At 38.8% G+C, this 25180-nt stretch overlaps 1 protein-coding gene across 1 annotated transcript in view; it reads right to left on the bottom strand.

The window, feature by feature from the left end:
- Positions 1–24849, bottom strand: part of LOC150103096 (alpha-1,6-mannosyl-glycoprotein 4-beta-N-acetylglucosaminyltransferase-like) — a 127589-nt gene extending 102740 nt beyond the window's left edge. Inside the window, exon 1 of the mRNA XM_090398090.1 lies at positions 24060–24849. The gene's annotated coding sequence lies outside the window, so the exon portion shown is untranslated. The remainder of the gene's footprint in view (positions 1–24059) is intronic.
- Between the last annotated feature and the right edge of the window lie 331 nt (positions 24850–25180).

Here is a 25180-nt window from a genome sequence, read left to right as displayed (position 1 = left end):
AGTAATATTGAAAGACATAATAGCTAGAATGTGTGACAAGAGAGGACTGGTATATGTGGATGCTTGGAGTGCGTTTGAGGAAAGAGAGGAATTGTATGCGAGAGACCGCTTACATTTGAATAAGGAAGGATGTAGGCATCTGGAGAGATTGCTGTTCTGAACAAGTCAGTGTGTCGCAGGGAGGATGATAGCAGGGGTGGCCTCTTGTGGGAATGGATACTTGGGAGAAGGGAGACGACATCAGGTAACACTGAGCCCAGTGGAGTCTAGAGGGGATAATTCTAGGTATAGAAACAATGGAATTTATATGCTTTATACTAATGCAAGGAGTATCCGGAATAAGGGTGTGGAATTGGTGGCGCAGATAGCATCAGCCTGGCCAAAAATTATTGGGATCGCTGAGATGTGGTTGACAGAAGAGGATATAATAACAGGAATAGAAGTCGCTGGGTACAGCATTTTTCGGCAGGATAGGAGGGGAAAGCATGATGGTGGGGTACTGCTTATCACAAGTGACGACCTATGTCCTCTAAGAGTTGAGGCTTTGGAAGGCAGTGAGACAAATGATTTTGAGAGCATATGGGGTGAGGTAGAGGTGGGCAAGACAGGATATTTAGTGGGGTGTTGCTACAGACCCAGGAGCACAGAGGATGGGGACCAGGAGATGTTTAGACAGTTAAGTTTGGCAAGTGGAAGAAGAATGATTGTTATGGGAGATTTTAACTACAATAGTATAAATTGGAGAGAGGAAGATGCATGTAGCAATAGGGGAAAGGAATTTCTAGAATTCTTGAGGGACATATGTCTTAGGCAACATGTAACAGAGGGAACAAGAGGTTCAAGAGTTTTGGATTTGGTTATAGCATCAGAAGAGTTGATAATAACTGACATGACATCTCTCCCACCAGTTGGAGAGAGACCATATGGTTTTGACTTGGAAAATGAATAGACATGCAGGAGTATCAAAGAGATGGGAACTTATGTGGAATTATAAAGCAGGTGATTATAATAGTATATAATCTCCATAGTAAACGGAAAAGAACAATTGTTTATCCTTCCTAGACACCTTAGTCACACGCCTGCCTAATGATACACTTGCCTTCACTGAATACAGAAACCCCACACACACACAGGCAGATACATTCACAAACTCTCCCACCACCACCCCTCGCAACAATATGGCATCATTAAAACTCTTACCAAGAGAGCCCACAATCTTTGTTCCAGTGGAACCGCCCTGACTACTAAGCTTAACCACATACACAGCACTTACCTCTCCAATGGCTACAATGAACACAGTATCAAAAAATAATCAGTTCCACCCTTCTCGTCAACAAGATTTTAAAATTGCCATCACCATACCCTACATCTGTGGCACATCCGAAAAAATAGCCAAGATACTAAAAACGTACAACCTACACACAGCATATAAGCTCTACCGCAAACTTGCTACCCTTATCCGTTCTACGAAAGATCAGCTCCCTCCTCTCTCTCTGCCTGGAGTTTACAAAGTACCTTGTTCCTTTAAGCTGGCATACTTTGGACAGACAGGCAGATCAGCATCCATCCGCCTGGAGGAACACAAGTCTTACATCTGTAAACACAACTATGGCCATTCGGGCTTGGCTGACCATGTTTTGGACACTACCCACAGAGTATCATGGAAGAAAACCACCATGCTCCACCACAGCAAATCCAAGAAAGAGAGACTTTTCTTAAAAGCAGCAGCAGCTCTCAGAAACCAACCAAATCTTAATATGGTTGCATTAAGCTTCCGAAGATTTGGGAAACCCTCATCACCAGAGGTCCCACCTTACATTCCAGGCCACCTACTACCGCCCTTAGAGGGCGCTCCACCGAGATAGGACTTTAGTGTCACCCATGTGGTTGGGCTTCGTATTGTAAGATTTGTGTGTACATGTTACATTAATTGTTTTTGTAATCCCTGTAGATGTCCTAGTGACTAGGAAGAAATATAGGAAGTATTAAATTCTATTTTAATTCTTTTTGAGTGTTGTAAAAAATCCATTAAGCCTCCAACATGATGTCCTCACAGCACTTAAGCCTCTACACACGGATTATAAGAGTCTTAGACGTCAACTTGGGAAGTTTCATGGAGGGAGGAATTCGAAGGCTGGGATATCATTAGTGCATGGGAAATGGCGAAAGAATATTTGTTAGCAGCAATGTTAAGTTGTATACCACGAGTGAGGAAGAGGACACAATTTGGAGTAAAGTGGATGACAAACAATATTAAACAGGAATTGCATGCGAAAAAGAAGCTATGGAAGAGATATAAGGAGACAGGTGAAGAGATGCATGAAGAATATAAGACACAGGCCAGAAGAGTGACTAGTGTGGTAAGGAAAGCGAAACTGGAATATGAGAGGAGATTGGCCCTAAAATCCAAAGAAAATCCTAGGGAATTATTTAGCTATGTGGCCAGTAAGAGGAGAAATGACTGTGGAAGAATGATATTGTAGGATAAAAATGGGAATAGAGTGACTGATGCAGAGGACATAGTGGAATTGTTCAATGAACACATCATTGGAGTATTTCATCCTAGAGGAGTCAGTTTTAATGCTAGAGGAATAGGGCAGGTTCGAGGTTTAGAGGTACAGGAGAGTGTGTTTCAGATACTGAGTCCTCTGGATGTCGGTAAAGCTTTGGGACTGGATGGTATTTCACCACGAGTTTTGAGAGAATGTGCTAGGGAACTGACAGTGCCTTTAACCTGGCTTTTCAATGAAAGTCTGTCTACGGGAAAGGCGCCCAGGGAATGGAAAGAAGGTAAGATAGTGCCATTGCATAAGGGTGGGAATAGACTGGAAGTGTCTAATTATAGGCCAGTTTGTGTGTCATCAGTAGTTGTTAAGATCTTGGAGAAAGTAGTGAGGGATCGTATACAGCATTGGGCAGATGAGGGTAATGTTATCTGTGAGAGTTAGCATGGATTTGTGAAAGGGTGCTTTTGTTTTAGCAATATGCTAGCCTTTTATAATAAAGTTACAAGAACATTAGATGAGGGAAAGGCATATACTGCAATTTTCTTAGACTTAACAAAGGCATTTGACAGGGTGCCACATGATAAGCTGATATTTAAGTTGCAGCACATGGGTCAGGATGTTGGATTGGTCAACTGGATTCAGGATTGCTTGTCTGATAGGTATCAGAGAGTTGTGTATGGTGGAGCAGTTTAAAGGAGACAGAGGGTTACAAGTGGGGTCCCACAGGGCTCAGTACTAGGACCTATATTGTTTAACCTTTATATCAATGACATTGCCAGTGGATTGCAAGGGGATATTCAGTTGTTTGCGGATGATGCGAAGCTGGGAAGGATTATTAGTAATAGGGCAGATGTGGTAGCCCTGCAAGAGGATTTGAATAAGCTAGATAGATGGGCAAATGAATTGGGGTATCAGTTTAATGCAGCAAAATGTAAGGTATTGAGGTTTGGGAAACATCGATGGGATGCTGCATACTCTATGGGAAGAGTTATACTGGAGGAAGTAGGGGAGACAAGAGATCTGGGGTTGATGATTGATAGAAACCCTGAAATTTAGGGGACATATTGCAAAGGTGGTGAAGGTAACACAGAGGATTTCTGCAATTATGAGAAGGACACTGACCTGCAGAGATAAAAGGGTTATTATTCCATTATATAAATCTCTGATCAGACCACACTTAGACTATTGTCCTCATGTTTAGTCCCCAGGATTTGAAGGGGATAAATTAACTGTGGAAAGGGTACAAAGATGGATGACAAAGATGGTTTCAGGACTGTACAATTTTGGTTATGAGGATCGGCTGAAGGAATGTGGACTGCACAGTTTGGTGGATAGAAGAAGGAGAGGTGATATGATTGAGACTTTTAAACTGTTGAGAGGTGGTTACAGGGTTGACACTGGGGAGTTCTTTCGCTTGGTTGAACAGCGGGAAGGAGTTATGACAAGAGGCCATTCCTGGAAGTTACAAAAGGAAACTGTGAGCAAGAGGGTGAGGAGTGGTTTCTTTGCATGGAGGATGGTTGAACCGTGGAATGCATTGCCTGATGGAGTGGTGAGAGCGAGAACGGTCAATGAGTTTAAGGAGTGGTATGATAGACTTTGTGTTTCTTGCAAAACAATAAACAACCTACTCCTCCCTGACACCCCGCTGTTAACCCCCCCCCATATATATCTTCTGAGAATGGCCTCTTATTCTCTGTCTCTCTCTCTCCATTCTATGATAAACCTCTTCCACATTAATCTGATAATAACCCCTTACCAACTTATATATCATGATCATACCTCACCTATCCACCAGACTGCAAACTGCACTTCAATCTTTTTTCATGCTCAACGTTTCAGAGACCAGGAAACTCTTAGTTAATCATGTGTAAACTATTTGGAATATGATTATGGTCATTATGAATGCTCCTCCAATGAGTTCAACAATTTATTGTTTATTTAGACATACTTAAATACCTATCATATCTCCTTGAACACATTTACTGAAGATACACTCACAACATAGTAGCATAATCTCACTTGTGTCTATACTGCAAGATCCTCTTACTAACTTATGTTTCTATCATATCTCCTCTCCATCTATTCCTCAAACTTTGAAGATTGCATTCCTATAATTTGTCCTCATATGCACAATTCCATAGGGCAGTTATCATCTTGGTTATTTGTAGCTAAATCTTTTTGAATGTCTTCCAGTCTCCTTGGAACTCAGGTAACTACATCTGTGCACAGTAATACAGATGTGGTCTGATCAAAGTCTAGTAAAGTGAGAGAATAACTTTTCATTCTTATAAGTTGTTCATAGCAACACTGTTATCCAATAAGATGACTTAACCACTTTAGCAACAAAAGCTGTAAACTCACAATGACTCCCAAGTATCTAGCTTGACTACTTCCAACAAATTCCTATTAATATAACTCTGCATGTAATGTCTTCCATACAAAATGCATGACCTTACACTTCATAGCACTAAAACTGACCACTGTCATTTGCCCATAATAACCAATCAGTTCAAATCAGTCTGCAGGGATTCTGTATCTGCTGCATTTGTCATGAAAAAAGTTTTTTTTTTTTTTTTTTTTTTTTTTTTTAAATTAAAAGAGCCATTTTCCAGCTTTGCTTCCACATATTCAACCAAATGGTACCTATTATTATAACAGTGTCTCCATGGAGTCAAAAGACTCATTGCAGAAGACCCCACATTGACACATTAACCATTATTATTATTATTATTATTATTATTAAACAAGACCTCATGGAGTCAAAGACTCATCTAGGAGGTCCTTTTATCTCACACACATCTCATCATACCGGGTCTTAAACACATTCAAACTCCTTGCAGACACCACACTCTCAGGCAAGGCATTCCAATCATTCACAACTCTGCACGAAAAAAACCTGCCTCTCACTCCCCTACTCACACCCTCTTTATACAGTTTCCAGGGATGACCTCTGGTTCTCTCCTGATCTCCCACTATTCGCTGTACAACTTCTCCACCATTGATCCTATAGCAACCCCTTACCAACTTGTAGGTCTCTATCATATCTCCCCTCTTCCTTCTCTCCACTAGTCTCTGCAAATTACATCTTTTCAATCTTTCCTCATACTCGACATTCCAGAGGTCAGAAACTACCTTAGTCAGTCGCCTTTGGACCCTTTCCAACATCTCTTCATCCTTCTGAAAACCAGGTGACCAAATCTGGGCACAATAGTCCATGTGTGGCCTAATCAAAGCCTTATACAATAGAACAAGAATCTCCCTACTTCTACACGTCAGTGTCCTCCTCATCATCCCCAGAAGTCTTTGTGTTGTCTTCACAATTTTGGCGATGTGACCCCTAAATTTTAGATCCTTATCCACTATCACTCCCAGATCTCTTATTTCCTCTACTTCCAACAATATATTCTTACCAAGCATAAATTCTGCATCCCATCCTTGTTTTCCAAATTTTAAAACCTTACATTTTGCAACATTGAACTCACATCCCCATTTGCTTGCCCAATCACTCAATTTATTCGAGTCTTCTTGCAAGGCCACAACATCTTCACTACTCTTTATGGTTCGTCCCAACTTTGCATCATCTGCAAACAACTGAATATCTCCATCCAAATCTTCACCAATATCATTAATATACAAGTTAAATAGTAATGGCCCTAAAACAGATCCCTGAGGCACTCCACTAGTGACTTTCCTTTTCCTGGATATTGCACCCCCATACACAACTTGTTGATACCTATCAGATAGCCAGTCTCCAATCCAATGCACTAATCTAATATCCAACCCCATCTGCTCTAGTTTGACTGTCAACTTATCATGAGGCACTCTATCAAAAGCTTTTGCGAAATCCAAGTATATTACTGTGTATCCTTCTCCTCTGTCCAAGGAAGCAGTCACTTTATTGTAATAAGTAAGTAGATTACTAAAACACGACCTCCCTTTAGCAAATCCATGCTGTCCATCAAAGATTATACCATTGTTGTCAACCCAACTCTGGATTCTAGTTCTCACAAGCTTCTCCAACAACTTAACCACAACACCTGACACACAGATAGGCCTATAGTTTGATGCTTGAGTTCGATCACCTCCTTTATGAAGTGGCACAATCTTGCCCTCCTTCCACTCTTTAGGGACTTGACCAAGTGCAAGACTCGTATTAAAAAAATATGTCAAGGCAGGTGTCAACTCTCTGGCACATTCCTTCAGAATACGCGGTGATATATTATCAAGTCCCACAGCCTTATTTACATCTAGTTTACTCAACTCCCCAAACACCTCTTGCTCACTTACAGTCAGTCTCTCCTCCCCATCATCAACTGCTCTTAATCTCTCCATGAAGTCACATTCACAAGATTGAAAGATCTTTATGAACTGCTCATTAAGTATCTCCACCACACATTCTACAACAGCTGTCTTTATACCATTTCCTCCAATCAATGTCATCCTTCCATAATCATTCTTTCTTTTGCTGGCTACATATCGAAAGAACTCCCTAGGATTCTTTTTAGCTTCATTAGCTAACTGCTGTTCATACCTCTCTTTAGCTACTCTCACCAACCAAGTCACTCTCCTTGCCTGGTCTTTGTAGAACTCATGAAATTGGTTACTTCCACTTCTCTTATGCTGCCTCCACAATGCCCTTTTTCTCTGTATTGCATGCTTAATCTCTTTATTCATCCATCTCACACCTAACTTATTTAACCTTCTCACCCGTGGTATACATTTAGACATTGCATCCACTAAATATTTTTTGAAAATCCCCCAAGCTGCATTGATCTCTTTTCCAGCTAACTCCTCATTCCATGCTACACCTGCAAGCTGTCTCCTGAGCTCTTCATAATCACCCCCCTTGTAGTTCCACATATACCCTTTTTTCACAGGGGTCCTTGCACTGCTGGCAACCACCCAAGTAATCACCTCATGGTCACTTTCACCAATTGGTGGATGATTTGATACCTCATTGATAATTACATCCTCCGATGAGATGACCAAATCCAAGACCCTTAATCCTCTTGTGCCCTCTGTTACATACTGTCTGAGGTAGTTATCCCTCAAAAACTCAAGAAACTCATTTTCTTTACTTCCAGTTGCTATCTCTTCATTCCAGTCTATATTGCAATAATTAAAATCACCCATAATGATCACCCTTTTCTTATTTGCTTGGCTTATTTGACTATACATTTCACTATCACCACCATCCACATTACCAGGTCTATAACAACATCCCACCAAGTATTTGATTCTATTCACCTCTATCTCACACCATACTACCTCAAAACCACTGGCCCCATTTCCCCCTTGCATCTCTACCTTGTATGGACATAACTCTTTCTCTATCATCAATAGCACTTCCCCTCCCTTTTTACCCCTTCTATCCTCACGAAACACATCATACCTTTCCATCTCTATTCCTGTCAGGATGTCATCCTCATCTAACCATGTCTCACTTATTCCGACAATCTCTGGGTGCACAGACGCAATTAGTGCAACCATTTCATCCGCCTTGTTTCTTATACTTCTAGCATTGGTATACAAACACAACAACTCATTTCTGGATCTACAGCTAGTTCCACTGATACCACTCACTCGATGTGATCTCTCCATGCTGGACTGGGGCCATTTCCCTTTCTGCTTCTTCATTTTAGAACCCTTTGCAATTCCATCTGTTTCCTTTTGATCCCTGATCATCCCATTACTCTCCTGCCTACACATTCTCTCACCTCCTCTTGGAGCATCCACCTTTCTCACGCTGTGTATCCCTGTCCACCCTGAGCCTCCCCGTTTCCCTGCTCCTCTTGCACACCCATTCTCTCATTATCTATACTCATACCACTCACTTCCACATTCATTTCCACTCCTTCAATCTCTCCTGTCTTACTCTCCTGCTCTTCCACATCACTCCCCTCTTGATCTGATTCATTCTCTCTATTCACTTCTCTACCTTCCAGCAGCAGTCTCTCCAAGCGACTCACACCATAACCACTCAAATGCAGTCCATCGCTCCCATACAGCTCACTTCGTCCCTCAAACTCATTCCACACATTAACAAACTGTACTCCCATCTCCTCACACATTTCAGCCAGAATATCATTCATAATCCTTGCTCTCCGCCTCATTTCACCACAATCGTACCTAGGCAACACACTGACCACCCTTCCTGTCACACTATTCTCCTTTATCTTTCCAAGCAGTCTCCTGACATTCATTTTGACATGCTCTTTGTTCTCTCTCAAATCATTTGTTCCAATTAATACAATTAACTCTTTTGCTCGTTCCCGCCTCATGTTCAATGCCTCAATCACTCTACTCATTTTACCGCCTGGAAAACATACCTTGTGCATTTTATCCTCTAGCACACCTTTAATAATGGAGTCACCATACAACGCCACTCGCTCATCTTTTGTTAACTCTTTCATGCCATCATGATTTATTTTAATAGTTTTGACCTGCATTCTCTTAATTTCATTCCGCATCCATTTCATTTCTTGCTTCATCCAATCCAATTCACCTTCTGAACCTCGCGACACATTCACTCTATCATTAAATCTTTCTTTCTAACTCTCGACCCTCTCTTCTCACTTTCCCTCTCATTCATCCTTCTTTGTTTCCGTACTTTCGGTCCAACATACGTCCAACTTTCACTGTCATTCTTCTCACTTTCACTCTCACATATCTTTCTTTGTTTCCGTACTTTCGGACTAACATGCGTCCAACTTTCGCTATCAGTCATTCTTTTTTCGCTATCATTCATTCTTTCGATTTTTTTTACTTGCGGTTTCTGCACCACGCCATTTCTACTTTCATTCGTTCTCTCAATTTCGTTTCTTTCCGCCTCACTTTCGTCCCTTTTAACATCCGTTACGATTGTCAAATCGCTCTTTTTCTTTTTTCCTGATTTTTTAACATTTTTTCGCCTGTCTTTCTCGCCATTCTCTTTCAAACGTGCACTCACGACACAATCGGTACTAGCACTTTCTGTCATCAACTTCATATTCGCATTCATCAATTCCTCGTTCAGGTCACATTTCGCACACACCCTTCTTCCATCCGCACTAAACATCCACAAATCATTTATGTAATCGAAGGAATACATATAACAGACCTCACACTTAACGAACCTACTGAAATCCAAATTAAAATCATGGAATGACAATGCAGCCGCCATTTTTTTTCTCTGCAGGTTACTAGGTCTAATATTACCTATCATACTTCTCCTTAAATTCATTCACAGACAAAGCATTCACAACCACTTCTTGCAACACATTCCACCCCTTCACAACCCTTCAAATAAAAAATTTAGTCCTAACACCCTTGTTAACCACACTCTTACATAATCTCCAGTGATAGCCCTCGTTCTCTCCCTTCCTGCAATGGTCTGAAAAATGTCATCAGTATCAATCCTGTAAAATCCCTTTAATAATTTATATGCCTCTATCATATCTCCTATCCTACGTCTATTTTGGAGTCCACAGATCTTCAATCTATCCTCGTAGGGAACATCCCACAGACCTGCAACAATTTTTGTAACTCGCCTTTAACTTTGTATCTTACACTCTGAGCACTTCAATGATAGATGTGACTTGTTCAGTCTATCCAACACACCATTTAATAATTCCTTATGAGACTTTAGATCTGGAGTGTAAACCAACAGGTCATCTTGGAAGCACATGACTCCCTTACCCAACATGTCCGATAGAACAGTGTTCATTAGACACTGAAAACTCATGGCTGAATATCTGGCCCCTTGAGGAAGTCGACAGAGCTGCTACTTCTGCCACCGAGTGGTAAGGCAAAGAACTGTCTGTCTTCTTTCCTAAGAGGGATCTGAAAATAGCCTGAGTTCAGGTCTAATTTCAAAAAGTACCTTGTTCCCTCTAGACTTGTCAGAAGCTCCTCTATGTTGCATTGAGGGAAGTCAATGGGCCTGGTGACCTTATTAATCTCATATAGATCTAACACAAATCTTAGGCTTCCATCAGGCTTTTCCACTAATAAAAAGAGGCTGTTCCATCTAGAATTAGCTTTTTCTATGATCCCTGCTTTTTCATAATCATTTAAGAGGGTTTGAAGTTTGTCTAAATATTTAAGGGGGGATTTTGTACTGCTTAATGTATACTGGTGATTCTGCAGTGATTTGGATGGAATGCTCTATTTCATCCCTACAGGATAAGGAACTAATATCTTCAGTGAATGCATGGGGATAATTCGGGAAAATCGACTGAATGAATTCCCCGATTTCTATTCTATTGGTCTCTGACCACGCTCAGCTGGTGGCCTCACGCAACAACTTCCTTTTATTTTCACTTAGTCCATCCCCTGGGCTCAAAATTTCAATCTCCATCGTGTTACGTTCTCTCTTCTCATTCCCCTTGTCGAATATCAGTTGATAACTTATACCGCACAGGGAAATGGTTCCGGAGGAAAAATCACACATGAATTTTTTTTTTTTCCAGGAAATCAAGTCCTAGTATGACTTGGTTATTTGTGTCAGTGATTTCCGGAAGAATAATGAGTTCATGAGAAAATTCCACCAAAAAACAAGGTATGGAAAATTAGCAGTTATCTTTCTTGTGGCAATTAGCTCAACCTTAGAGATTCCAGTGATTTTCACGGGTTTTTGAACTAGGGTGATGTTATCAGGGAAATTATCAATAAAATTATTTATCAGGGAATTGGGAATGACTGATATGTGAGCACCAGTATCAAACAGTATATTGCATGGAATTTCTTCAACTAAACCTCGCACGAGCGACGAGGGTAGCCTTCCTTTCACCTTCGTCACTGCTATGTTTTGCATTCTGTGGGAATCATGGCTCAGTGAATCAGGCTTGTTACTCAAAGTGATAGAGGCATCAATATTAATTTCCTCATTTCCACACGGTTTCGGTAATTTAGCCTACTTCTCTAGGATATCAGGGCAAGAAGAAAGCTTGACATTGAAGGCATTGGAACTTAAAAACAAGGGTTTAGTTACCTCTTGCAAATTCGACACTGGGTCTTCGCTCCCCTTTTCTTTAATTTTGAACTGTTTTTCCGTCATGTTCTCTCCATTCGTTGATTCTTGATTGATAGCAATGGGCTTCTGATACTTATCTTTAACCTCTTTAAAGCGCAACCTGAAAAGCACTTAAGAAATGGCAAGGGTGGAAGTTGCACATCATAGTCTTGCATTAGCAATTGTCTCATGGAGCATATCTGTTCCATCTCTTCTAATATCTTCTCTCTCTCCTTGGCTAAACCATAGCACCCTTCCAGATTGATGGCCCTTTTTTTGTAGATGACCTCTCTTAACTTTTCAAGCAATCCCAGTCGAAATTGTTGGAATGTGATCCAATCCAGGTAAGGTTTTTTCTGCAGGGTATATTCTCATAGATTTAGCAATACTCACTAATCTATTGAAATAGCTAGTTACATTTTCCGTGTCATTTTGTATGCAATCATGGAGCTGTCTAAAGGCTTGGCAGCGGCTCTTAGTATTGGAGAATTCCGAGATTAGTACGTCCTTACATTTAGAATATTCCACTGTCTCTTTAAGGACTGGAGACGAGTACAGAAGTGTCTTTGCTTTACCAGTTAACTTGTTTCGGAGTAATATCAATAACTGGAAGTCAGTCCAATTTGCTGTCTCTCCGAGTTTTTCAACAAAAGAGAAGAAAGATAGTACATCATCCGATTCCTCCCCTGAAAATTTGAGGAAAGACTTGCTGGGGTTTACAGTTCGGAAGAACTCACTGTTCTCCATTCCCATGCTGGATGCAAGAGCCATATTGGTTTATCAGTTACAATTCTAATTAATCAAAACTTTAAAACTGAATTTAAATGAGACACAATTCCTTGCCTGATTCATTTCACAACCTGCTCACCGTGATTCACTCAACTTTGTTACTAAAGTTATAAGAATTAATCCTTCTTAAGCTAATTTCGAAACTTAATACTCATGAATCAATAATCCTGTCGACTGCGCCATTTTGTTGTGTGACGTCTTTCTTCTTCGTTGTGTGTTCTATTTTTGTCTGAATACAGTATTCAGTCACAACACAGTCTAGGCCTAATCTCTGTATGGGTAACACTGTACAAGAGTTAAGACAATAGGTGAGGTTATCGATGAGGTCAGTCAGTAATTCCCTAGTTCTTTCTGCTAATTGATTCCTTTTTAGAACACAAAGAAAATTTATATTTAACTGTGCCACTCTATGTTCATGGTTGTAAGAAATATGTTAAGGAATCAATCATCAGCAAGTACAATACTACAGTAATCTAAATAAGACAGAACCTTCCTTAGACAAATTACCTTTAAGTTATATAGCAGTCGTGGTTCTCTAATCTTTTCTTACTTTCACATTAAATAGAGTTCCCGCTTAGATCCAAACTGTTAAATGAGCGGAGCAATGAAATGAACTCACGCAAACACAAGATTCAAACTAAACAATAGTAACTTCAAAGTAGAGTATACTCAGCATGGTTAAATTCTTAACATATAGATTTCTGCCCTTCTTAGAGTTATTAGCTTTTAAGTACAACTTTTAGACAAAGGTCATCTATTCAATATATTTCAATTGTCGACTCTGCTTAGCTGTTCTGATTATACAAAGCACATATTGCTAAATATACACCAAGGAATTCTAAAGTCCTTTCAATCTATTACAGTAATTCTTAGTAAGTCAGTTTCTAACTTACATCACGTTCTCTTGGAACAAGCTTCAAGATATCACACGTTCAAACTTGAACGTCATTAAGGCAATACACTTCCTCTTTATTGTAATTACATTCACAAAAGACAGAAAGATTTCCTTACCGCGTCGGTTGATATACTTTGCCTATTATCATGTGTTCTGGAAAACACTTCCTTGCTTCTCAATAGCTCTCTTAGGGTCACTTTAGTTCGATAAGATCCAGATTCACCATAACGATCTTGTTGACTAGGGAATACATGCCTGCCTTGCTCTAAAATGTCTATCCTTCAGGTTTCCTTGGCAATCCCTGTCATGCCTCTTGTCTTTCACAATTACAAGATGAGGGAATAAGAATCAGGATACAAACAAGAGCAAGCGGAAGAGTAAGAGAAAAACAGAGAGCTCCCTTGTCTTTTCAACCCAGTTATACTGTTGGCCTTCGTTCCTCTCTCTCCTTCCTTCTATATCAACAGCCTATGTCTCTTCTTCACACCAAAAATCTGCCTCATGGATGACTTCGTAAACACGGCATGGTAACTAGTGCCAAAATGTGCGCTGGCGGATAACTTCGTAATTTCATACAGCACTTAATTTCTGTCATACTGGCTATGTCTTTGGCAATGGTTTACACAAACGGATTAAGTTCCGAGTTTCTGTGCACAGTTCACATAGGATATATATACTCTACAAAGAATTAGTACAGGATAAATAATTAACAACTATTAGAACATACAATTATTTTATAATTATGGGATATACATCAGTAAGTAAATATTGCTATTTATCTGATGAACAAATTTGGTTAAGGTAATCGCAGACTATATTAAATCCTGAATGAAACACTATTATATTATAATTCCCGTTCTCAATTATCGCTTTCAGCTATCAATCTCATAACTTGCTCCAACTTCTGGATGAAGGATCTAGGCAAGTCACTTCTTTGCATAGCAAAAATGATGTAGTCCATATATTCTCTAACAATTTCTCAACAATATTCCCAGCAAAATGTTATACCAAAAAGTCCTCTGGTTCTGATGGCATCCCTTCCTCATTTATGTTACAACTCAACTATCAATTTATGCCTTTTCAATTGACATTTCTCTCTTGCATCTTCAAGACTAGCTCATATCCAATGCAATAAAACTTTACAATGAATATTATTTTAAAAATAATGAAGAAATTTATGAACAATAAACTTCTTTACCACCTGAGAGTAAATCATTTTAAGAACATCTATTCTATCACCTCTTTTTTAACCCATCTGGTAAACTCTGCAATTTCCTCAACCTCACTCCTTAACCGACATTCCAGAGTACTGATACTGCATTGGTCACTTGTCTCCAAAGCCCATAGATTCCTTATTGCAATGGAAGCCAGGTGACTAAATCTGAGCATAATAGTTTGGCTGGTATGATCAATGCATTATAGAGTGAAGTAACCATCATGTTATTCTTACTTGTCAGTGTGTTCCTTATCAGAGTAATAATGAGGTGTGCTGTCTTTACATTTGCAATGTGCCCACTGAACTTCAGACTACTACTACTGACATCAAACCCAGATGTGAAACCTCATCCTTCTTGGAAAACATAAATTAAAGATACCAAGAAATTATATACTTGATTTAATCCTTTATTATTATTATTACCCAAGACCCCCCCATGAAGTCGAAGACTCATCTAGGAGGTCCTTTTATCAAACACACAGCTCATCATACTGTGCTTTAAGCACACTCAAATTCTCTGCAGACACCACACTCTCAGGCAAGCATTCCAAATCATTCACAACTTTGCATGCAAAAAAAACCTGCTTCTCATTCCCTTGTTCACACCCTCCTTATACAGCTTCCAGGGATGACATCTAGTTCATCCCTGATCTCCCACTATTTTCTGTAGAACCTCTCCAGCATTGATCCTATAACAACCCCTTAATAACTTGTAGGTCTCTATCATATCTCCCCTCCTCCTCCTGTCCACCAGACTCTGCAAGTTGTATCTTCTCAATCTTTCCTCATACTCGACATTCCAGAGGTTAGAAACTATATTAGTCAGGCGCCTCTGGATGCTCTCCAACCTTCTGAAAACCAGGTGATCAAATCTGGGCACAACAGTCCATGTGTGGCCTAATCAAAGCCTTATAAAATGGAATAAGAATCTCCCTACTTCTCAGGGGCGAATGCTGGTCTTGAAATTCGCACTTGCTCTTGTTATCATTCAGGGAGTGAGAGGTGTGACTGAAGTCTGATTAGCGGAATAATGAATTACTGACCATTTAAAACTATATATTTAGAAATTTATGTACATTTAATCATCTTTTTCAATTTAGCTACTTGAATACAAATTCTACCCCACGGTTCTTCTTTATGAACTGGTCAATAACATAATCATAAAAAGTTGGTTGTAACTTAATTTTCCCAAGCAACATGCACACTTGTAAAGGCTGGCTGAAGCTCAATGACTAGAGCTACTTTGACTGCGTATGGCCTGTGTTTAAGATGTGAAGGGAGCTGAAATGGCTATGCGCGCGCATGAAATCACAGTGCTGCAGCGAGAACCTGGAAGCTCAGCTCCTACTACCGAGCAAGGCAAGGTAGCTTTGACTAGACGAGCAAGCATCGAATTCGATACACAACGCAAAGCTCAATTACTGCCGAGCAAGCTTAAAACGTCTTCTGTCTACAAAAATAAAAGCCTAAATGAAATGCTTATAAATGCATGCATTTATTAACAAATAAATATTACTTTTTTCTCAATTAATGAGCTTGTGAAGTAAGCATGGAGAATTCGCCCCTGCTACTTCTACAAGTCGGTGTCCTCTGCATCATTCCCAGACGCCTTTGTGTGTTATCTTCACAATTCTGGCTATGTGTCCCCTAAATTTCAGATCCTTATCCACTATCACCCTCCAGATCTCTTATTTCCTCACCAAGCATAAATTCTGCATCCCATTTTTGTTTCCCAAATTTTAAAACCTTACATTTTGCAACGTTGAACTCGCATCCCATTCCCGTGCCCAATCACTCAATTTATTCGAGTCTTCTTGTAAGGCCACAACATCTTCTGTACTCTTCATTGTTTGTCCCAACTTTGCATCATCTGCAAACAACTGAATATCTCCATCCAAATCTTCACCAATATCATTAATATACAAGTTAAACAGTAATGGACCTAAAACAGATCCCTACGGCACACCATTAGTGACTTTCCTTTTCCTTGATATCACTCCCCAACACACAACTTGTTGATACCTATCAGATAGCCAGTCTCCAATCCAATGTACCAATCTCATCCACTCAAGTTTGATTATGAACTTATCATACGGTAATCTATCAAAAGCCTTTGCAAAATCTAAGTATATTACTGAGTATCCTTCTCCTCTGTCCATGGAAGCAGTCACCTTATTGTAATAAGTAAGTAGATTACTAAAACATGACCTCCCTTTAGCAAATCCATGCTGTCCATCAAAGATAATACCATTGTTGGCCCAATTCTGGATCTTAGTTCTCACAAACTTCTCCAACAACTTAACTACAACACCTGACACAGAAATAGGCTTATAGTTTGATGCTTCAGTTCTATCACCTCCTTTATGAGGTGGCACAATCTTGACCTCCTTCCACTCATTAGGAACTTGACCAAGTGCAAGACTCATATTAAAAAAATGTCAAGGCCAGCGTAAACTCCCCGACACATTCCTTCAGAATATGTGGTGATATATTATCAACTCCCTCAGTTTTATTAACATCTAATTTGCTCAACTCCCCATACACCTCTTGCTCACTTACAGTCAGTCTCTCTTCACCATCATCAACTGCTCTCAATCTTTCCATGAAGTCACATTCACAAGATTGAAAGACCTTTATGAACTGCTCATTAAGTATCTCCACCACACCTTCTGCAACAGCTGCCTTTATACCATTTTCTCCAATCAATGTCATCCTTCCATAATCATTCTTTCTCTTGCTGGCTACATATCGAAAGACCTCCTTAGGATTCGTTTTGTCTTCATTAGCTAACTGCTGTTCATACCTCTTTTTAGCTAAACTCACCAACCAAGTCACCTGCCTTGCCTGGTCTTTGTAGTCCTCATGGAATTGCTTATTTTCACTTCTCTTATGCTGCATCCATAATGCCCTTTTTCTCTGTATTGCATACTTAATCTCTTTATTCATCAATTTCACACCTACCTTATTTAACCTTCTCACCCTTGGAATACATTTAGACATTGCATCAACTACATAGTATTTGAAAATTCTCCAAGCTGCAATGATCTCTTTTCCAGCTAACTCCTCATTCCATGCTACACTTGCAAGCTGTCTCCTAGCTCTTCATAATTACCCCCCCCCCTTTAGTTCCACATATACCCTTTCCTTACAGAGGTCCTCACACTGCTGGTAACCACCCAGGTAATCACCTCATGGTCACTCCCACCAATTGGTGGGTGATTTGACACTTCATTTATAATTACATCCTCTGATGAGATGACCAAATCCAAGACCCTCAATCTCGTATGTCCCCTGTTACATACTGTCTGAGGTAGTTATCCCTCAAAAACTCATTTTCTTTACTTCCAGTTACTATCTCATCATTCCAGTCTATATTGCCATAATTAAAATCGCCCATAATGATCACTGTTTTCCGATTTGCTTGGATAATTTGATTATACATTTCATAGTCACTACCATCCACATTTCCTGGTTTATAACAACATTCAACCAAGTATTTCATTCCATTCCCCCTCTATCTTACTGCCTCAAAACCACTGGCACTATTTCCCTCTTGCATCTCAACTTTGTATGGACATAACTCTTTCTCTATCATCAATAGCACTTCCCCTACCTTTTTTCCCCTTCTATCCTCACGAAACACATATCCTTCCATCTCTATTCCTGTCAGGATGTCATCCTGATCTAACATGTCTCACTTATTCCAACAATTTTGGTGAACAGACTCAATTAGTGCAACCATTTCATCTGCCTTGTATCTTATACTTCTAGCATTTGTATATAAACACAACAGCTCATTCCTGAATCTCCAGCTAGTTCCACTGATAACACTCATTCGATGTGATCTCTCCATGCTCGACTAAGGCCATTTTCCTTTCTGCTTATTCATTTTAGAACCCTCTTCAATTCCAATTGTTTCCTCTTGATCCCAGGTCATCCCATTCCTTTCCACACATGCCCTCACATCCTCTTGGAGCATCCAACTTTTTCACGCTGTGTACTGCTGTCCACTCTGAGCCTCCCCATTTCCCTGTTCATCTTGCACACCCATTCTCTCATTTTCAATACTCATCCCACTTACTTCCTCATTCATAACCACCTCTTCAATCTCCCCTGCTCTTCCACATCACTTCCCACTTGATCTGATTCATTCTCTATACTCACTTCTCTACCTTCCAGCAACAGTCTCACCAAATGACTCACACCATAACCACTCAAATGCAGTCCATCACTCCCATACAGTTCACTTTGTCCTTCAAACTCATTCCACACATTAACAAATTGTACTCCCCTCTCCTCACACATTTCAGCCAACATACCATTCATAATCCTTGCTCTCTGCCTCATCTCAGCACAGTCATACCTAGGCAACACGCTTACTACCCTTCCTGTCACACTACTCTCTTTTATCTGTCTAAGCAGCCTCCTGATATCCATTCTGACGTGCTTTTTGTCCTATGTCAAGTCATTCGTACCTATTAAAACCATTAACTCGTTCGCTCGCTCCCTCCTCATATCCAATGCCTCAATCACTCTACTCATTTTACCGCCTGGAAAACCTACCTTGTGCATCCTCTCATCCAGCACACCTTTAATAATGGAGTCACCATACAACGCCACTCGCTCTTCTTTCGTTAAATCTTTTGTACCTACTTGATTTGTTTTAATCATTTTCACATGAATTTTCTTAATTTCACTCCAAGTTAATTTATCCAAGTGTAAGCAAACAAAGTTTGTTGTAAGAAATTTAACGGTATTGACATGAACACAGATGGATAAGAAAATAACTATCCATCTGTGTTCATATCAATACCGTTAAATCTATTACAACATGTCTGACGAACACATAAGCCTATCCACGCGTTTAAACAAAGTTTGTGCCTGAAGTATTTTCAGGACTGGTGCAACTCCTATATAAAAGCTAATGACTTCATATGACTTGCCTTAGTATCCCATAATGCAAAGCACATATCCTTGCAGACATGTATAATACTATGCATTATGGGAAGGATCACTATCCAGCCGGTTCTATTTCTATTGAGGTCTCATTAGTGGGAGCCAGACCCAGAGGTGATACTAAGGTTGAAGTAATGCAGAAGTCATATTTTCATATATGAGCCAAAAAGGTGTCACACCTTATTATTAAAATACTCTGGATTAGAGTATAACCCTAGGTCTGGCTCCCACTGGTGAGACCTCAATGAAGGTCGAAACTGGTCTGGGTAGTGACCCTTCCCATAATGCATAGTAGTATACATGTCTGCAAGGATATGTGCTTTGCATTATGGGATACAAAGGCTAGTGATATGAAGTCATTTGCTCTTATATAGGAGTTGCCCCATTCCTGAAAATACTTAAGGCACAAACTTTGTTTGCTGACACTTGGATAAAGGATTAAACCAAGTATATAATTTCTTGGTATCTTTAATTTATAGTATAACCAAGTGGAAAAACTTCCAAGAACACAGTTGAAACACAGTTCAACCTAAAATACTCAGACCTATATCTGTGCACTCCAAAGTGCAAGTGCCTTGCACTTATTAACAATAAAACAGAAGTTCCACTCATTCATCTAAAAGAAACTTGGCATCAGTCATTTCTTATAAGCATTCCCAGCTTCTGCATTATGAAGAAACTTATAATCAGCAAACTCATCAATCTGTATGAAGTAGAATTAACAAATAAAATGAACCACAGTGGCAGAGATAGAGAATCCTGTGGAATTGCATTAGTTACCCTTCAGCTCTCATAATACAAGATGCTAATATTGTTCAAACAATCAATCTCCTACCCATCTAATCTATTATCCATTTTTATCTTCCACAGATTATACATTAGCTTGCCATTTTGAGACTTAACTACCTCTGCAAAGTCCAAAAACATCCAAGTATATGATATTTCTGAGCATCTTATGTCTATCAAACCTATCCTGTATTCTATTCCTAACCAAATCTCTCTCCACAATCAATATCCTCATGACAACTACAACAGAACTGTTTTGCTGTCATTCAACTCTTTTGAGACTCTTTCTATTACAAGACCCTCATTAAACAAGCAGAATGAGGCAGTCAATGCTTTTGCATATATCTGAATTTGGCCAATACCTGAATTTGATTCTTGTCATGATGAGAGTAATCTTTATATGGGTTTTTTCAAATAAAGGTGAATTAGCTGATCTCACATTAAGGTAGGCAAAGCTTTTTTTTTTTTTTGCCCTTTCATCCTTTATACAGCCAAATCAGCCACAGAACACACAAACAAATTAAAAGAAAACAAAAAAAAAAAAAATACTATTTGTGGGTGGTAGTGCTGTTCATATGCAATGGTGAATTAAGAAGCGTAAACAGTAGATTGTGTAGCGTTCTTCCATGATAAGTCCTTGGACTCTGTCACAATAATATTTCCTAAAAACGTTGGTTACACTATGTTTTTACATTTATAGTAATTTCAAGTACATCAACAATGGTATTACTGACTGATTGCATATTCTATCCATACTGCTGTAGAATAGTGAGCCCCATTTTTTTTCTTTTGGAACGTTAAAATAATCAGAACCCCAATCTAGATGTGTTACTAGATGTTTTATAGACATATGTGGCAGACATTGAAATTGAAAGCTCCACCTCAAGCCACCAAAGCAATAGCAAATATAATGGAATAATAATGAAATAATGAAAAAATTAAAACCAATAGAGTAGGGATCCCAGATACACTGGGAAAAAATATGGGACACTTATGACTGAGGGTGAAAGTTTAGTATGTGCATCCATCACATATGCCAGTCTTACAAAATGATTCTAACTTTCCAAGTGTGTGCGTGGTAAGGTTTACTATGCACACACTTTACTAAGTATAAGTAAACAAATAGTAAATCAAATTGTTAGGCTGCATATTTTCATTAAGCCACTTTAAGTTGCCTTCAAATGATTTTTTACTTACTATTATAGATACAAAACTTATCATTGTTGCAGTGCTGCCATCATTCGCCTTGAGAAAATAACTCATCTACAATTCCCTGTAATGACGGAGAGTGATGTTTGTAATAGAACAGAAATTGTAACTCATCGATTTTGTGCCTTCGAACGTGCCTTCTCACAATGAGTCCTTGGACTCCATGGAGGCGTCACATAATGATGATGATGGTGATAATTATAATTATTATTATTTCACATTCACAACTCTCCAAGTAAAAAATCTAGTCCTCACACCCCTACTAACCACACCTTTATTCAACTTCTATGGATGACCCCTTATTCAGGTCCCTCTAACCAAGTGCAGAAACATTTCCCCTGCATCAGTCATATAAAATCCTTTAAGTAACTTAAATATTTCTATCATATCTGCTCTTTTTTTCCTATAAACCAACTTCTGCAATCCACACACCTTCAATCTATCCTCATAGGGAACATTCCACAGGCCACTCACCATCTTGGTCACTTGCCTCCGAATCCTCTCCACCACTTTCTTATCCCCAAGAAACCCAGGGGACCAAACTTGAGGTAATCCAGATGTGGGCATATCAAGGCCTTATAAAGAGGAATGAGAACCTCCTTATCTCTATTTGTTAATGTGTTCTTCAAGAGCCAAGTAATCTTATGGGCTACCTTAGTAACTTTAGCAATATGTCCTTTAAACTTGAACTCTCTGTCTACCACTATCCCTAAATCTCTAGCGTTATCTATTTCCTGGCGTGCAGTGCCATCAATGTGATACATGGCTTGTAATCTATTTATCCCAAACCAAAATGTATAACTTTACATTTCTTGACATTAAACTGACACTCATTAACTTTTGCCCTGACTGACAGCCTATTTAAATCGTCCTGCAAGCTCTCCACATTGCCTTAATGAACTCTTACTCTACTTAATTTTGCATCATCAGCAAAGAACTGAACATTTCCTTTCAGGTTATTTTTATTTCCAACATCATTTATGCATAAATTAAACAGCAATGGTTCCCACACAACCTTGCGGCACACCACTAGTGACCTGTTTTCACCTCGATTCTGCCCCCCCCCTCCATATAACACTTTTTGATATCTGTCCAGCCGCCACCCTCTTCTTATCTACTCAACCAGTGTCATATCCATCCTCATTTGTTATAATTTGTGTAACAGAGTTCCATGTGGTATTCTGTCAAATGCCTTTGCAAAATCCATTGTGTAGCCAATTCGTTTATCCAACTCAGCTGTTACTCTATTATAAAAAGTTAGTAAATTACTAAGGCATGATCGACCCTTCACAAAGCCATGTTGCCCCTCATAACACTATCATATTTTTTTCTACCCTTTCTTGAATTTTTTTTTTTTGACCAATTTTCCTACTGATTGGTCTATAATTTGCTACTGCGGTCTTAGAATCTTCCTTATGCAAAGGAATTATTTTGCCCTCTTTCTACTCCCTTGGAACTCTACCAGAGTTATAATAATACTCTGCCAGAGTCATAATAATAATTATTATTATTCATGACACCTCCAAGGAGTCTGAAGACTCATCGTGGGAGGACACCTATTGTAATAATAATAATTATAAATAACACCCATTGTATTAATAATAATAATAATAATAATAATAATAATGAGTTTAAGCAAAAAAAAAAAAAAAAACAGACTTGTGATAACATGAGATTGATACATTCCATATTTTCATAATCATCAATTTTTCACATGATAAAATAGAATACTTACAATGATACATAACTTTTTTTCTAATAATGTACCATTTTTATATAGCATGGAAACATTTTGAGTTTAAACAGACTTGTTATAGTTTTGAATTTAAGAATAAATCCAAGTGATATATATCCTGATTTTAGTAACTGGGGGTGTAACTGACAAATATTTGGAGGGGCAGAGACAAGTGGAGATATTAAGGGTAGGATATGAAATATTAAGTAATTTTTAAAACATTTGTTTTATGAATATAATTTACTTCAAATTTTCATTGATGCCTTTTACTCTTCAATTTTTTAAAATTACTTGGAAATATCAAAACCAATTATTTTAAAGCAGCTGTACAAATGCTGCACTACTTGAAATTTAGAAATTAATTATTTAAGAAGGAAGCAATCTTGGAAATAAGCAATCTTGCCACATGCCCTCTGAAGATGAGATAAACTGGGGCAGGAGAAAGTTAGCAGAAAAGAGTAGTAATAAAAAACTACAAATCCCTATATTAAATGTCATCAAAACTGATATTCAGTAGTATTGGGGATCTTCAGTTGATTGTTGATGACACAAAGCTGGGGAGAATTATAAGTGGCACCACTGATATTAATTCCTTCAGGGAGATTTGAATAAACTTTTGACTTGGGCAAAGGAGTGGGGTAGTAATTTTAATATCATTAAGTGCAAGGTTTTGCATTTTGCAGTGCATAAATATAAGGATGTGTACTATATTGACAGTGCTGTACTGCATTGTCATGAGTAGACAATGCAGTACAGTAAAGTAGATGAGATTCATGATTAGGGAGTGATGGTTGAGCACACTGCAGTTTAGAGGGCATATTGCACTCCCTCTATGAGTCTTTGGACTCCCTGGAGGTGTCACATAATAATAAATAATAATAATAATCTTCAGTGAATCTTGTAAGTATGAAAACAACTTTTATAACTGTAGAATTAAACATTACTTCAGTGAATAGTATAATTAAACATACCTTAATAAAGCTCCAACATTCGTCTGTATAACGAAACTTGATATGCATACACACTCTCAATATAAACTATTCCATGATTGAGTAAGAACCGTCTTATTTACACAATCATGGAACAGCTGACACAAAGTAACATAAGGACAGAGGCACATCTGTTTCCTGTCATGCATTCAGTTAATGTTAACTATTGACATTTCACAATAAGAAAACGTTGCATATGATCCAAAAATACAATACATATATACTATTCCAATAATACGTCTGAGCGATAAATCTTCCAACTACGCACTGTACAGTAAAAAAAAAACAAAAAAACAGAAGTATACAATAAGCAACTCAATTAAGCGTTACCATCTCATACATCAGTAGGATGACTATACTGAATTGAGCAAAAAGAAAACACTAATTGCATTCACCAACAATTTGGGGCACAACCCTTTCTGCAAGCCTGAACATCAATTAAAAAAATACGCATTATTATTTTTGAAATGTGGTCATCATAATGTAACCGTACGAAATGTAGCGGCGCAACTATCTACAGTGAAGACCGCAATCTTTGCGGTCGGTTTGGCTAAAGTAACGGCGAAAGTTCTCGCTAAGATCAATGCAAGCGCTAACGGATCTGTCAGGAGCTAAGCAGAGGTAAAAACAGAAATTGCAGTTGTACCGGCTAGACAAACAAAATGTGTTTTGAGTTATCGAATAGTTAAAGTAGGGTAAGGGCATTCGGTATGTAAAAAGCAGTCGTGATGACATTTCAACGTTTTTTTCCCCCCTTCCTTACACTAGAAATGTCAGAGATGAAATCACATGAATACAATTTCCAGTCAGGTATACTAAATGCTTGGCATAATGATTTTTATTTGTTTCATGTATCCATCTTGGGAGGGGGGGGGGGAGTTGAGTAGACGATTTGAGAATACACACTACGCATCGCATACGACCTATGACTGAGCATCTGCAATGATCGTTAATTCATAAGTTGTATAATAATAAAACACGGCACAACATAAATTAAAAAAAATGAATTTTAATTAGGAAAAGATTTCTGGAAATTTTCTAGTGTTTTTCTTTTTATCATTTTTCTTTGGGGGGGAGTAGAACCCATACCCTCCCTCTAGGTG

This window comes from Typopeltis vanoorti, chromosome 9 (genome assembly GCF_054136105.1).
Source record: "Typopeltis vanoorti isolate ZY-2024b chromosome 9, IOZ_Tvanoo_1.0, whole genome shotgun sequence".
Lineage (NCBI taxonomy): Eukaryota > Metazoa > Arthropoda > Arachnida > Uropygi > Thelyphonidae > Typopeltis > Typopeltis vanoorti.
This window is presented reverse-complemented; position numbering and strand designations above follow the sequence as displayed.